Here is a 12,565-nt window from a genome sequence, read left to right on the forward strand (position 1 = left end):
GACCAAGTTAATCATTTTCTTTTGCAGACAGGGCGGGAAAAAGGTCAATGTTTCCGCCCAGTTTAGAACTGGGGACCTTTCGCGTGTTAGGCGAACGTGATAACCACTACACTACGGAAACCACGGCTAGGGTTCTTTTGAACATATGCCTGCTCTTTGCGGAAGATCTTGATCTGATGGCTGATCTGATGAGAATATAGTGGACAGTATCTCTGCCTGTCACGCAGAAGACCAGGGTTCGATTCCATGACGGGGAGAGTCTTCGTCAAACAGTAAGCGTATGCTCAGACTGGAAGCGTGGTCTTTTTTAATTGACCAAGTGAATCATTTTCTTTTGCAGACAGGGCGGGAAAAAGGTCAATGTTTCCGCCCAGTTTCGAACTGGGGACCTTTCGCGTGTTAGGCGAACGTGATAACCACTACACTACGGAATTTTCGCCGGAAGGGAAAGTGTTCAAGTGCGTACCTTCTCTTCACAACGGCCAGAAATCTGGCATAAGGATTTCAGAGTGATTCCTCGTTAGTATAGTGGACAGTATCTCTGCCTGTCACGCAGAAGACCAGGGTTCGATTCCCTGACGGGGAGAGTCTTCGTCAAACAGTAAGCGTATGCTCAGACTGGAAGCGTAGTCTTTTTTAATTGACCAAGTGAATAATTTTCTTTTGCAGACAGGGCGGGAAAAAGGTTAATGTTTCCGCCCAGTTTCGAACTGGGGACCTTTCGCGTGTTAGGCGAACGTGATAACCACTACACTACGGAAACCACAGCTAGGTTTCTTTTGAACATATGCCTGCTCTTTGGGGAAGATCTTGATCTGATGGCTTCATCATGACTTGACCTTCATCACTATGCTACAGTTTGACGTCAGTTCTAAAGCGGTCGGGATGAGAATCAATTCCTACATGTACCAGGCTGTGGTTTTCCGCTAGGAAGTTGAGGACTGATCAAACCCAGCCAGGACTGAATTTTCGCCGGAAGGGAAAGTGTTCAAGTGCGTACCTTCTCTTCACAACGGCCAGAAATCTGGCATAAGGATTTCAGAGTGATTCCTCGTTAGTATAGTGGACAGTATCTCTGCCTGTCACGCAGAAGACCAGGGTTCGATTCCCTGACGGGGAGAGTCTTCGTCAAACAGTAAGCGTATGCTCAGACTGGAAGCGTAGTCTTTTTTAATTGACCAAGTGAATCATTTTCTTTTGCAGACAGCGCGGGAAAAAGGTCAATGTTTCCGCCCAGTTTCGAACTGGGGACCTTTCGCGTGTTAGGCGAACGTGATAACCACTACACTACGGAAACCACAGCTAGGTTTCTTTTGAACATATGCCTGCTCTTTGCGGAAGATCTTGATCTGATGGCTGATCTGATGAGAATATAGTGGACAGTATCTCTGCCTGTCACGCAGAAGACCAGGGTTCGATTCCCTGACGGGGAGAGTCTTCGTCAAACAGTAAGCGTATGCTCAGACTGGAAGCGTGGTCTTTTTTAATTGACCAAGTGAATCATTTTCTTTTGCAGACAGGGCGGGAAAAGGGTCAATGTTTCCGCCCAGTTTTGAACTGGGGACCTTTCGCGTGTTAGGCGAACGTGATAACCACTACACTACGGAAACCACGGCTAGGTTTCTTTTGAACATATGCCTGCTCTTTGCGGAAGATCTTGATCTGATGGCTTCATCATGACTTGACCTTCATCACTATGCTACAGTTTGACGTCAGTTCTAAAGCGGTCGGGATGAGAATCAATTCCTACATGTACGAGGCTGTGGTTTTCCGCTAGGAAGTTGAGGACTGATCAAACCCAGCCAGGACTGAATTTTCGCCGGAAGGGAAAGTGTTCAAGTGCGTACCTTCTCTTCACCACGGCCAGAAATCTGGCATAAGGATTTCAGAGTGATTCCTCGTTAGTATAGTGGACAGTATCTCTGCCTGTCATGCAGAAGACCAGGGTTCGATTCCCTGACGGGGAGAGTCTTCGTCAAACAGTAAGCGTATAGTCAGACTGGAAGCGTAGTCTTTTTTAATTGACCAAGTGAATAATTTTCTTTTGCAGACAGGGCGGGAAAAAGGTCAATGTTTCCGCCCAGGTTCGAACTGGGGACCTTTCGCGTGTAAGGCAAACGTGATAACCACTACACTACGGAAACCACAGCTAGGTTTCTTTTGAACATATGCCTGCTCTTTGCGGAAGATCTTGATCTGATGGCTGATCTGATGAGAATATAGTGGACAGTATCTCTGCCTGTCACGCAGAAGACCAGGGTTCGATTCCCTGACGGGGAGAGTCTTCGTCAAACAGTAAGCGTATGCTCAGACTGGAAGCGTAGTCTTTTTTAATTGACCAAGTGAATCATTTTCTTTTGCAGACAGCGCAGGAAAAAGGTCAATGTTTCCGCCCAGTTTCGAACTGGGGACCTTTCGCGTGTTAGGCAAACGTGATAACCACTACACTACGGAAACCACAGCTAGGTTTCTTTTGAACATATGCCTGCTCTTTGCGGAAGATCTTGATCTGATGGCTGATCTGATGAGAACATAGTGGACAGTATCTCTGCCTGTCACGCAGAAGACCAGGGTTCGATTCCCTGACGGGGAGAGTCTTCGTCAAACAGTAAGCGTATGCTCAGACTGGAAGCGTGGTCTTTTTTAATTGACCAAGTGAATCATTTTCTTTTGCAGACAGGGCGGGAAAAAGGTCAATGTTTCCGCCCAGTTTTGAACTGGGGACCTTTCGCGTGTTAGGCGAACGTGATAACCACTACACTACGGAATTTTCGCCGGAAGGGAAAGTGTTCAAGTGCGTACCTTCTCTTCACAACGGCCAGAAATCTGGCATAAGGATTTCAGAGTGATTCCTCGTTAGTATAGTGGACAGTATCTCTGCCTGTCACGCAGAAGACCAGGGTTCGATTCCCTGACGGGGAGAGTCTTCGTCAAACAGTAAGCGTATGCTCAGACTGGAAGCGTAGTCTTCTTTAATTGACCAAGTGAATAATTTTCTTTTGCAGACAGGGCGGGAAAAAGGTTAATGTTTCCGCCCAGTTTCGAACTGGGGACCTTTCGCGTGTTAGGCGAACGTGATAACCACTACACTACGGAAACCACAGCTAGGTTTCTTTTGAACATATGCCTGCTCTTTGCGGAAGATCTTGATCTGATGGCTGATCTGATGAGAATATAGTGGACAGTATCTCTGCCTGTCACGCAGAAGACCAGGGTTCGATTCCCTGACGGGGAGAGTCTTCGTCAAACAGTAAGCGTATGCTCAGACTGGAAGCGTAGTCTTTTTTAATTGACCAAGTGAATCATTTTCTTTTGCAGACAGCGGAGGAATAAGGTCAATGTTTCCGCCCAGTTTCGAACTGGGGACCTTTCGCGTGTTAGGCAAACGTGATAACCACTACACTACGGAAACCACAGCTAGGTTTATTTTGAACATATGCCTGCTCTTTGCGGAAGATCTTGATCTGATGGCTGATCTGATGAGAATATAGTGGACAGTATCTCTGCCTGTCACGCAGAAGACCAGGGTTCGATTCCCTGACGGGGAGAGTCTTCGTCAAACAGTAAGCGTATGCTCAGACTGGAAGCGTAGTCTTTTTTAATTGACCAAGTGAATCATTTTCTTTTGCAGACAGCGCGGGAAAAAGGTCAATGTTTCCGCCCAGTTTCGAACTGGGGACCTTTCGCGTGTTAGGCGAACGTGATAACCACTACACTACGGAAACCACAGCTAGGTTTCTTTTGAACATATGCCTGCTCTTTGCGGAAGATCTTGATCTGATGGCTGATCTGATGAGAACATAGTGGACAGTATCTCTGCCTGTCACGCAGAAGACCAGGGTTCGATTCCCTGACGGGGAGAGTCTTCGTCAAACAGTAAGCGTATGCTCAGACTGGAAGCGTGGTCTTTTTTAATTGACCAAGTGAATCATTTTCTTTTGCAGACAGGGCGGGAAAAAGGTCAATGTTTCCGCCCAGTTTTGAACTGGGGACCTTTCGCGTGTTAGGCGAACGTGATAACCACTACACTACGGAATTTTCGCCGGAAGGGAAAGTGTTCAAGTGCGTACCTTCTCTTCACAACGGCCAGAAATCTGGCATAAGGATTTCAGAGTGATTCCTCGTTAGTATAGTGGACAGTATCTCTGCCTGTCACGCAGAAGACCAGGGTTCGATTCCCTGACGGGGAGAGTCTTCGTCAAACAGTAAGCGTATGCTCAGACTGGAAGCGTAGTCTTCTTTAATTGACCAAGTGAATAATTTTCTTTTGCAGACAGGGCGGGAAAAAGGTTAATGTTTCCGCCCAGTTTCGAACTGGGGACCTTTCGCGTGTTAGGCGAACGTGATAACCACTACACTACGGAAACCACAGCTAGGTTTCTTTTGAACATATGCCTGCTCTTTGGGGAAGATCTTGATCTGATGGCTTCATCATGACTTGACCTTCATCACTATGCTACAGTTTGACGTCAGTTCTAAAGCGGTCGGGATGAGAATCAATTCCTACATGTACGAGGCTGTGGTTTTCCGCTAGGAAGTTGAGGACTGATCAAATCCAGCCAGGACTGAATTTTCGCTGGAAGGGAAAGTGTTCAAGTGCGTACCTTCTCTTCACAACGGCCAGAAATCTGGCAAAAGGATTTCAGAGTGATTCCTCGTTAGTATAGTGGACAGTATCTCTGCCTGTCACGCAGAAGACCAGGGTTCGATTCCCTGACGGGGAGAGTCTTCGTCAAACAGTAAGCTTATGCTCAGACTGGAAGCGTAGTCTTTTTTTAATTGACAATGTGAATGATTTTCTGCTGCAGACATGGCGGGAAAAAGGTCAATGTTTCCGCCCAGTTTCGAACTGGGGACCTTTCGCGTGTTAGGCGAACGTGATAACCACTACACTACGGAAACCACAGCTAGGTTTCTTTTGAACATATGCCTGCTCTTTGCGGAAGATCTTGATCTGATGGCTGATCTGATGAGAATATAGTGGACAGTATCTCTGCCTGTCACGCAGAAGACCAGGGTTCGATTCCCTGACGGGGAGAGTCTTCGTCAAACAGTAAGCGTATGCTCAGACTGGAAGCGTAGTCTTTTTTAATTGACCAAGTGAATCATTTTCTTTTGCAGACAGCGCGGGAAAAAGGTCAATGTTTCCGCCCAGTTTCGAACTGGGGACCTTTCGCGTGTTAGGCGAACGTGATAACCACTACACTACGGAAACCACAGCTAGGTTTCTTTTGAACATATGCCTGCTCTTTGCGGAAGATCTTGATCAGATGGCTGATCTGAAGAGAATATAGTGGACAGTATCTCTGCCTGTCACGCAGAAGACCAGGGTTCGATTCCCTGACGGGGAGAGTCTTCGTCAAACAGTAAGCGTATGCTCAGACTGGAAGCGTAGTCTTTTTTAATTGACCAAGTGAATCATTTTCTTTTGCAGACAGCGCGGGAAAAAGGTCAATGTTTCCGCCCAGTTTCGAACTGGGGACCTTTCGCGTGTTAGGCGAACGTGATAACCACTACACTACGGAAACCACAGCTAGGTTTCTTTTGAACATATGCCTGCTCTTTGCGGAAGATCTTGATCTGATGGCTGATCTGATGAGAATATAGTGGACAGTATCTCTGCCTGTCACGCAGAAGACCAGGGTTCGATTCCCTGACGGGGAGAGTCTTCGTCAAACAGTAAGCGTATGCTCAGACTGGAAGCGTAGTCTTTTTTAATTGACCAAGTGAATCATTTTCTTTTGCAGACAGCGCAGGAAAAAGGTCAATGTTTCCGCCCAGTTTCGAACTGGGGACCTTTCGCGTGTTAGGCAAACGTGATAACCACTACACTACGGAAACCACAGCTAGGTTTATTTTGAACATATGCCTGCTCTTTGCGGAAGATCTTGATCTGATGGCTGATCTGATGAGAATATAGTGGACAGTATCTCTGCCTGTCACGCAGAAGACCAGGGTTCGATTCCCTGACGGGGAGAGTCTTCGTCAAACAGTAAGCGTATGCTCAGACTGGAAGCGTAGTCTTTTTTAATTGACCAAGTGAATCATTTTCTTTTGCAGACAGCGCAGGAAAAAGGTCAATGTTTCCGCCCAGTTTCGAACTGGGGACCTTTCGCGTGTTAGGCAAACGTGATAACCACTACACTACGGAAACCACAGCTAGGTTTATTTTGAACATATGCCTGCTCTTTGCGGAAGATCTTGATCTGATGGCTGATCTGATGAGAATATAGTGGACAGTATCTCTGCCTGTCACGCAGAAGACCAGGGTTCGATTCCCTGACGGGGAGAGTCTTCGTCAAACAGTAAGCGTATGCTCAGACTGGAAGCGTAGTCTTTTTTAATTGACCAAGTGAATCATTTTCTTTTGCAGACAGCGCGGGAAAAAGGTCAATGTTTCCGCCCAGTTTCGAACTGGGGACCTTTCGCGTGTTAGGCGAAAGTGATAACCACTACACTACGGAAACCACAGCTAGGTTTATTTTGAACATTTGCCTGCTCTTTGCGGAAGATCTTGATCTGATGGCTGATCTGATGAGAATATAGTGGACAGTATCTCTGCCTGTCACGCAGAAGACCAGGGTTCGATTCCCTGACGGGGAGAGTCTTCGTCAAACAGTAAGCGTATGCTCAGACTGGAAGCGTAGTCTTTTTTAATTGACCAAGTGAATCATTTTTTTTTGCAGACAGCGCGGGAAAAAGGTCAATGTTTCCGCCCAGTTTCGAACTGGGGACCTTTCGCGTGTTAGGCGAACGTGATAACCACTACACTACGGAAACCACAGCTAGGTTTCTTTTGAACATATGCCTGCTCTTTGCGGAAGATCTTGATCTGATGGCTGATCTGATGAGAATATAGTGGACAGTATCTCTGCCTGTCACGCAGAAGACCAGGGTTCGATTCCCTGACGGGGAGAGTCTTCGTCAAACAGTAAGCGTATGCTCAGACTGGAAGCGTAGTCTTTTTTAATTGACCAAGTGAATCATTTTCTTTTGCAGACAGCGCGGTAAAAAGGTCAATGTTTCCGCCCAGTTTCGAACTGGGGACCTTTCGCGTGTTAGGCGAACGTGATAACCACTACACTACGGAAACCACAGCTAGGTTTCTTTTGAACATATGCCTGCTCTTTGTGGAAGATCTTGATCTGATGGCTGATCTGAAGAGAATATAGTGGACAGTATCTCTGCCTGTCACGCAGAAGACCAGGGTTTGATTCCCTGACGGGGAGAGTCTTCGTCAAACAGTAAGCGTATGCTCAGACTGGAAGCGTAGTCTTTTTTAATTGACCAAGTGAATCATTTTCTTTTGCAGACAGCGCGGGAAAAAGGTCAATGTTTCCGCCCAGTTTCGAACTGGGGACCTTTCGCGTGTTAGGCGAACGTGATAACCACTACACTACGGAAACCACAGCTAGGTTTCTTTTGAACATATGCCTGCTCTTTGCGGAAGATCTTGATCTGATGGCTGATCTGATGAGAATATAGTGGACAGTATCTCTGCCTGTCACGCAGAAGACCAGGGTTCGATTCCCTGACGGGGAGAGTCTTCGTCAAACAGTAAGCTTATGCTCAGACTGGAAGCGTAGTCTTTTTTTAATTGACAATGTGAATGATTTTCTGCTGCAGACATGGTGGGAAGAAGGTCAATGTTTCCGCCCAGTTTCGAACTGGGGACCTTTCGCGTGTTAGGCGAACGTGATAACCACTACACTACGGAAACCACAGCTAGGTTTATTTTGAACATATGCCTGCTCTTTGCGGAAGATCTTGATCTGATGGCTGATCTGAAGAGAATATAGTGGACAGTATCTCTTCCTGTCACGCAGAAGACCAGGGTTCGATTCCCTGACGGGGAGAGTCTTCGTCAAACAGTAAGCGTATGCTCAGACTGGAAGCGTAGTCTTCTTTAATTGACCAAGTGAATAATTTTCTTTTGCAGATAGGGCGGGAAAAAGGTTAATGTTTCCGCCCAGTTTCGAACTGGGGACCTTTCGCGTGTTAGGCGAACGTGATAACCACTACACTACGGAAACCACAGCTAGGTTTCTTTTGAACATATGCCTGCTCTTTCGGGAAGATCTTGATCTGATGGCTTCATCATGACTTGACCTTCATCACTATGCTACAGTTTGACGTCAGTTCTAAAGCGGTCGGGATGAGAATCAATTCCTACATGTACGAGGCTGTGGTTTTCCGCTAGGAAGTTGAGGACTGATCAAATCCAGCCAGGACTGAATTTTCGCTGGAAGGGAAAGTGTTCTAGTGCGTACCTTCTCTTCACAACGGCCAGAAATCTGGCAAAAGGATTTCAGAGTGATTCCTCGTTAGTATAGTGGACAGTATCTCTGCCTGTCACGCAGAAGACCAGGGTTCGATTCCCTGACGGGGAGAGTCTTCGTCAAACAGTAAGCTTATGCTCAGACTGGAAGCGTAGTCTTTTTTTAATTGACAATGTGAATGATTTTCTGCTGCAGACATGGCGGGAAAAAGGTCAATGTTTCCGCCCAGTTTCGAACTGGGGACCTTTCGCGTGTTAGGCGAACGTGATAACCACTACACTACGGAAACCACAGCTAGGTTTCTTTTGAACATATGCCTGCTCTTTGCGGAAGATCTTGATCTGATGGCTGATCTGATGAGAATATAGTGGACAGTATCTCTGCCTGTCACGCAGAAGACCAGGGTTCGATTCCCTGACGGGGAGAGTCTTCGTCAAACAGTAAGCGTATGCTCAGACTGGAAGCGTAGTCTTTTTTAATTGACCAAGTGAATCATTTTTTTTTGCAGACAGCGCGGGAAAAAGGTCAATGTTTCCGCCCAGTTTCGAACTGGGGACCTTTCGCGTGTTAGGCGAACGTGATAACCACTACACTACGGAAACCACAGCTAGGTTTCTTTTGAACATATGCCTGCTCTTTGCGGAAGATCTTGATCTGATGGCTGATCTGATGAGAATATAGTGGACAGTATCTCTGCCTGTCACGCAGAAGACCAGGGTTCGATTCCCTGACGGGGAGAGTCTTCGTCAAACAGTAAGCGTATGCTCAGACTGGAAGCGTAGTCTTTTTTAATTGACCAAGTGAATCATTTTCTTTTGCAGACAGCGCGGTAAAAAGGTCAATGTTTCCGCCCAGTTTCGAACTGGGGACCTTTCGCGTGTTAGGCGAACGTGATAACCACTACACTACGGAAACCACAGCTAGGTTTCTTTTGAACATATGCCTGCTCTTTGTGGAAGATCTTGATCTGATGGCTGATCTGAAGAGAATATAGTGGACAGTATCTCTGCCTGTCACGCAGAAGACCAGGGTTTGATTCCCTGACGGGGAGAGTCTTCGTCAAACAGTAAGCGTATGCTCAGACTGGAAGCGTAGTCTTTTTTAATTGACCAAGTGAATCATTTTCTTTTGCAGACAGCGCGGGAAAAAGGTCAATGTTTCCGCCCAGTTTCGAACTGGGGACCTTTCGCGTGTTAGGCGAACGTGATAACCACTACACTACGGAAACCACAGCTAGGTTTCTTTTGAACATATGCCTGCTCTTTGCGGAAGATCTTGATCTGATGGCTGATCTGATGAGAATATAGTGGACAGTATCTCTGCCTGTCACGCAGAAGACCAGGGTTCGATTCCCTGACGGGGAGAGTCTTCGTCAAACAGTAAGCTTATGCTCAGACTGGAAGCGTAGTCTTTTTTTAATTGACAATGTGAATGATTTTCTGCTGCAGACATGGTGGGAAGAAGGTCAATGTTTCCGCCCAGTTTCGAACTGGGGACCTTTCGCGTGTTAGGCGAACGTGATAACCACTACACTACGGAAACCACAGCTAGGTTTATTTTGAACATATGCCTGCTCTTTGCGGAAGATCTTGATCTGATGGCTGATCTGAAGAGAATATAGTGGACAGTATCTCTTCCTGTCACGCAGAAGACCAGGGTTCGATTCCCTGACGGGGAGAGTCTTCGTCAAACAGTAAGCGTATGCTCAGACTGGAAGCGTAGTCTTCTTTAATTGACCAAGTGAATAATTTTCTTTTGCAGATAGGGCGGGAAAAAGGTTAATGTTTCCGCCCAGTTTCGAACTGGGGACCTTTCGCATGTTAGGCGAACGTGATAACCACTACACTACGGAAACCACAGCTAGGTTTCTTTTGAACATATGCCTGCTCTTTCGGGAAGATCTTGATCTGATGGCTTCATCATGACTTGACCTTCATCACTATGCTACAGTTTGACGTCAGTTCTAAAGCGGTCGGGATGAGAATCAATTCCTACATGTACGAGGCTGTGGTTTTCCGCTAGGAAGTTGAGGACTGATCAAATCCAGCCAGGACTGAATTTTCGCTGGAAGGGAAAGTGTTCTAGTGCGTACCTTCTCTTCACAACGGCCAGAAATCTGGCAAAAGGATTTCAGAGTGATTCCTCGTTAGTATAGTGGACAGTATCTCTGCCTGTCACGCAGAAGACCAGGGTTCGATTCCCTGACGGGGAGAGTCTTCGTCAAACAGTAAGCTTATGCTCAGACTGGAAGCGTAGTCTTTTTTTAATTGACAATGTGAATGATTTTCTGCTGCAGACATGGCGGGAAAAAGGTCAATGTTTCCGCCCAGTTTCGAACTGGGGACCTTTCGCGTGTTAGGCGAACGTGATAACCACTACACTACGGAAACCACAGCTAGGTTTCTTTTGAACATATGCCTGCTCTTTGCGGAAGATCTTGATCTGATGGCTGATCTGATGAGAATATAGTGGACAGTATCTCTGCCTGTCACGCAGAAGACCAGGGTTCGATTCCCTGACGGGGAGAGTCTTCGTCAAACAGTAAGCGTATGCTCAGACTGGAAGCGTAGTCTTTTTTAATTGACCAAGTGAATCATTTTCTTTTGCAGACAGCGCGGGAAAAAGGTCAATGTTTCCGCCCAGTTTCGAACTGGGGACCTTTCGCGTGTTAGGCGAACGTGATAACCACTACACTACGGAAACCACAGCTAGGTTTCTTTTGAACATAGGCCTGCTCTTTGCGGAAGATCTTGATCAGATGGCTGATCTGAAGAGAATATAGTGGACAGTATCTCTGCCTGTCACGCAGAAGACCAGGGTTCGATTCCCTGACGGGGAGAGTCTTCGTCAAACAGTAAGCGTATGCTCAGACTGGAAGCGTAGTCTTTTTTAATTGACCAAGTGAATCATTTTCTTTTGCAGACAGCGCGGGAAAAAGGTCAATGTTTCCGCCCAGTTTCGAACTGGGGACCTTTCGCGTGTTAGGCGAACGTGATAACCACTACACTACGGAAACCACAGCTAGGTTTCTTTTGAACATATGCCTGCTCTTTGCGGAAGATCTTGATCTGATGGCTGATCTGATGAGAATATAGTGGACAGTATCTCTGCCTGTCACGCAGAAGACCAGGGTTCGATTCCCTGACGGGGAGAGTCTTCGTCAAACAGTAAGCGTATGCTCAGACTGGAAGCGTAGTCTTTTTTAATTGACCAAGTGAATCATTTTCTTTTGCAGACAGCGCAGGAAAAAGGTCAATGTTTCCGCCCAGTTTCGAACTGGGGACCTTTCGCGTGTTAGGCAAACGTGATAACCACTACACTACGGAAACCACAGCTAGGTTTATTTTGAACATATGCCTGCTCTTTGCGGAAGATCTTGATCTGATGGCTGATCTGATGAGAATATAGTGGACAGTATCTCTGCCTGTCACGCAGAAGACCAGGGTTCGATTCCCTGACGGGGAGAGTCTTCGTCAAACAGTAAGCGTATGCTCAGACTGGAAGCGTAGTCTTTTTTAATTGACCAAGTGAATCATTTTCTTTTGCAGACAGCGCAGGAAAAAGGTCAATGTTTCCGCCCAGTTTCGAACTGGGGACCTTTCGCGTGTTAGGCAAACGTGATAACCACTACACTACGGAAACCACAGCTAGGTTTATTTTGAACATATGCCTGCTCTTTGCGGAAGATCTTGATCTGATGGCTGATCTGATGAGAATATAGTGGACAGTATCTCTGCCTGTCACGCAGAAGACCAGGGTTCGATTCCCTGACGGGGAGAGTCTTCGTCAAACAGTAAGCGTATGCTCAGACTGGAAGCGTAGTCTTTTTTAATTGACCAAGTGAATCATTTTCTTTTGCAGACAGCGCGGGAAAAAGGTCAATGTTTCCGCCCAGTTTCGAACTGGGGACCTTTCGCGTGTTAGGCGAAAGTGATAACCACTACACTACGGAAACCACAGCTAGGTTTATTTTGAACATATGCCTGCTCTTTGCGGAAGATCTTGATCTGATGGCTGATCTGATGAGAATATAGTGGACAGTATCTCTGCCTGTCACGCAGAAGACCAGGGTTCGATTCCCTGACGGGGAGAGTCTTCGTCAAACAGTAAGCGTATGCTCAGACTGGAAGCGTAGTCTTTTTTAATTGACCAAGTGAATCATTTTCTTTTGCAGACAGCGCGGTAAAAAGGTCAATGTTTCCGCCCAGTTTCGAACTGGGGACCTTTCGCGTGTTAGGCGAACGTGATAACCACTACACTACGGAAACCACAGCTAGGTTTCTTTT

The 12,565-nt window shown here is 46.6% G+C and overlaps 31 non-coding genes across 31 annotated transcripts; 8 read left to right on the top strand and 23 right to left on the bottom strand.

Moving 5' to 3' along the window:
• Positions 1–514: 514 nt before the first annotated feature.
• Positions 515–586, top strand: trnad-guc (transfer RNA aspartic acid (anticodon GUC)). The gene has a single exon. It is a non-coding gene; the product is annotated as a tRNA-Asp (tRNA).
• Positions 587–690: 104 nt separating this feature from the next.
• Positions 691–763, bottom strand: trnav-aac (transfer RNA valine (anticodon AAC)). Its single transcript has one exon. It is a non-coding gene; the product is annotated as a tRNA-Val (tRNA).
• A 285-nt stretch (positions 764–1,048) lies between these two features.
• Positions 1,049–1,120, top strand: trnad-guc (transfer RNA aspartic acid (anticodon GUC)). The gene has a single exon. It is a non-coding gene; the product is annotated as a tRNA-Asp (tRNA).
• A 104-nt stretch (positions 1,121–1,224) lies between these two features.
• trnav-aac (transfer RNA valine (anticodon AAC)) lies at positions 1,225–1,297 on the bottom strand. Its single transcript has one exon. It is a non-coding gene; the product is annotated as a tRNA-Val (tRNA).
• A 598-nt stretch (positions 1,298–1,895) lies between these two features.
• On the top strand, positions 1,896–1,967 carry trnad-guc (transfer RNA aspartic acid (anticodon GUC)). Its single transcript has one exon. It is a non-coding gene; the product is annotated as a tRNA-Asp (tRNA).
• A 104-nt stretch (positions 1,968–2,071) lies between these two features.
• On the bottom strand, positions 2,072–2,144 carry trnav-uac (transfer RNA valine (anticodon UAC)). The gene has a single exon. It is a non-coding gene; the product is annotated as a tRNA-Val (tRNA).
• A 706-nt stretch (positions 2,145–2,850) lies between these two features.
• On the top strand, positions 2,851–2,922 carry trnad-guc (transfer RNA aspartic acid (anticodon GUC)). Its single transcript has one exon. It is a non-coding gene; the product is annotated as a tRNA-Asp (tRNA).
• Positions 2,923–3,026: 104 nt separating this feature from the next.
• On the bottom strand, positions 3,027–3,099 carry trnav-aac (transfer RNA valine (anticodon AAC)). The gene has a single exon. It is a non-coding gene; the product is annotated as a tRNA-Val (tRNA).
• A 553-nt stretch (positions 3,100–3,652) lies between these two features.
• On the bottom strand, positions 3,653–3,725 carry trnav-aac (transfer RNA valine (anticodon AAC)). The gene has a single exon. It is a non-coding gene; the product is annotated as a tRNA-Val (tRNA).
• Positions 3,726–4,118: 393 nt separating this feature from the next.
• trnad-guc (transfer RNA aspartic acid (anticodon GUC)) lies at positions 4,119–4,190 on the top strand. Its single transcript has one exon. It is a non-coding gene; the product is annotated as a tRNA-Asp (tRNA).
• A 104-nt stretch (positions 4,191–4,294) lies between these two features.
• Positions 4,295–4,367, bottom strand: trnav-aac (transfer RNA valine (anticodon AAC)). Its single transcript has one exon. It is a non-coding gene; the product is annotated as a tRNA-Val (tRNA).
• Positions 4,368–4,652: 285 nt separating this feature from the next.
• On the top strand, positions 4,653–4,724 carry trnad-guc (transfer RNA aspartic acid (anticodon GUC)). Its single transcript has one exon. It is a non-coding gene; the product is annotated as a tRNA-Asp (tRNA).
• Positions 4,725–4,829: 105 nt separating this feature from the next.
• Positions 4,830–4,902, bottom strand: trnav-aac (transfer RNA valine (anticodon AAC)). The gene has a single exon. It is a non-coding gene; the product is annotated as a tRNA-Val (tRNA).
• Positions 4,903–5,142: 240 nt separating this feature from the next.
• On the bottom strand, positions 5,143–5,215 carry trnav-aac (transfer RNA valine (anticodon AAC)). Its single transcript has one exon. It is a non-coding gene; the product is annotated as a tRNA-Val (tRNA).
• Positions 5,216–5,455: 240 nt separating this feature from the next.
• Positions 5,456–5,528, bottom strand: trnav-aac (transfer RNA valine (anticodon AAC)). Its single transcript has one exon. It is a non-coding gene; the product is annotated as a tRNA-Val (tRNA).
• Positions 5,529–6,707: 1,179 nt separating this feature from the next.
• trnav-aac (transfer RNA valine (anticodon AAC)) lies at positions 6,708–6,780 on the bottom strand. The gene has a single exon. It is a non-coding gene; the product is annotated as a tRNA-Val (tRNA).
• A 240-nt stretch (positions 6,781–7,020) lies between these two features.
• On the bottom strand, positions 7,021–7,093 carry trnav-aac (transfer RNA valine (anticodon AAC)). Its single transcript has one exon. It is a non-coding gene; the product is annotated as a tRNA-Val (tRNA).
• A 240-nt stretch (positions 7,094–7,333) lies between these two features.
• Positions 7,334–7,406, bottom strand: trnav-aac (transfer RNA valine (anticodon AAC)). The gene has a single exon. It is a non-coding gene; the product is annotated as a tRNA-Val (tRNA).
• A 241-nt stretch (positions 7,407–7,647) lies between these two features.
• Positions 7,648–7,720, bottom strand: trnav-aac (transfer RNA valine (anticodon AAC)). Its single transcript has one exon. It is a non-coding gene; the product is annotated as a tRNA-Val (tRNA).
• Positions 7,721–7,960: 240 nt separating this feature from the next.
• Positions 7,961–8,033, bottom strand: trnav-aac (transfer RNA valine (anticodon AAC)). Its single transcript has one exon. It is a non-coding gene; the product is annotated as a tRNA-Val (tRNA).
• A 285-nt stretch (positions 8,034–8,318) lies between these two features.
• On the top strand, positions 8,319–8,390 carry trnad-guc (transfer RNA aspartic acid (anticodon GUC)). The gene has a single exon. It is a non-coding gene; the product is annotated as a tRNA-Asp (tRNA).
• Positions 8,391–8,495: 105 nt separating this feature from the next.
• Positions 8,496–8,568, bottom strand: trnav-aac (transfer RNA valine (anticodon AAC)). Its single transcript has one exon. It is a non-coding gene; the product is annotated as a tRNA-Val (tRNA).
• Positions 8,569–8,808: 240 nt separating this feature from the next.
• On the bottom strand, positions 8,809–8,881 carry trnav-aac (transfer RNA valine (anticodon AAC)). The gene has a single exon. It is a non-coding gene; the product is annotated as a tRNA-Val (tRNA).
• A 240-nt stretch (positions 8,882–9,121) lies between these two features.
• Positions 9,122–9,194, bottom strand: trnav-aac (transfer RNA valine (anticodon AAC)). Its single transcript has one exon. It is a non-coding gene; the product is annotated as a tRNA-Val (tRNA).
• A 240-nt stretch (positions 9,195–9,434) lies between these two features.
• trnav-aac (transfer RNA valine (anticodon AAC)) lies at positions 9,435–9,507 on the bottom strand. The gene has a single exon. It is a non-coding gene; the product is annotated as a tRNA-Val (tRNA).
• Positions 9,508–9,748: 241 nt separating this feature from the next.
• trnav-aac (transfer RNA valine (anticodon AAC)) lies at positions 9,749–9,821 on the bottom strand. Its single transcript has one exon. It is a non-coding gene; the product is annotated as a tRNA-Val (tRNA).
• A 598-nt stretch (positions 9,822–10,419) lies between these two features.
• trnad-guc (transfer RNA aspartic acid (anticodon GUC)) lies at positions 10,420–10,491 on the top strand. Its single transcript has one exon. It is a non-coding gene; the product is annotated as a tRNA-Asp (tRNA).
• Positions 10,492–10,596: 105 nt separating this feature from the next.
• trnav-aac (transfer RNA valine (anticodon AAC)) lies at positions 10,597–10,669 on the bottom strand. Its single transcript has one exon. It is a non-coding gene; the product is annotated as a tRNA-Val (tRNA).
• A 240-nt stretch (positions 10,670–10,909) lies between these two features.
• Positions 10,910–10,982, bottom strand: trnav-aac (transfer RNA valine (anticodon AAC)). Its single transcript has one exon. It is a non-coding gene; the product is annotated as a tRNA-Val (tRNA).
• Positions 10,983–11,222: 240 nt separating this feature from the next.
• On the bottom strand, positions 11,223–11,295 carry trnav-aac (transfer RNA valine (anticodon AAC)). Its single transcript has one exon. It is a non-coding gene; the product is annotated as a tRNA-Val (tRNA).
• Positions 11,296–12,474: 1,179 nt separating this feature from the next.
• trnav-aac (transfer RNA valine (anticodon AAC)) lies at positions 12,475–12,547 on the bottom strand. Its single transcript has one exon. It is a non-coding gene; the product is annotated as a tRNA-Val (tRNA).
• Between the last annotated feature and the right edge of the window lie 18 nt (positions 12,548–12,565).

The sequence above is a fragment of the Pungitius pungitius genome, unplaced genomic scaffold (genome assembly GCF_949316345.1).
Source record: "Pungitius pungitius unplaced genomic scaffold, fPunPun2.1 scaffold_33, whole genome shotgun sequence".
NCBI lineage: Eukaryota > Metazoa > Chordata > Actinopteri > Perciformes > Gasterosteidae > Pungitius > Pungitius pungitius.